Here is a 307-nt window from a genome sequence, read left to right as displayed (position 1 = left end):
TACGTGTATATATTCAGAGCTGGACAATTATATCTATAAATTGTACAGTATGTATTATTATGTACAAATTAGTATTAACTGTGCATATGGTGCGTTGCAGCAACTATTGAACCTGTGCTAATGTCTTCGAGTCATGAGGGTGCTGCTGTGACGATGGAGTCGGGAAAATCAACGCAAACTAAAATTCTTACCAGAGAGCCAAAGTAAAAGGCTTGAGATTTGTTTGTAATGCTTAAAAGCGTTGAAATTTTAGTAGGACTGCATTGTATTTTGTACTGCTGGTAACTCCATTGAGAAAGTGGGGCTT

This window comes from Penaeus monodon, chromosome 23 (genome assembly GCF_015228065.2).
Source record: "Penaeus monodon isolate SGIC_2016 chromosome 23, NSTDA_Pmon_1, whole genome shotgun sequence".
Lineage (NCBI taxonomy): Eukaryota > Metazoa > Arthropoda > Malacostraca > Decapoda > Penaeidae > Penaeus > Penaeus monodon.
This window is presented reverse-complemented; position numbering follows the sequence as displayed.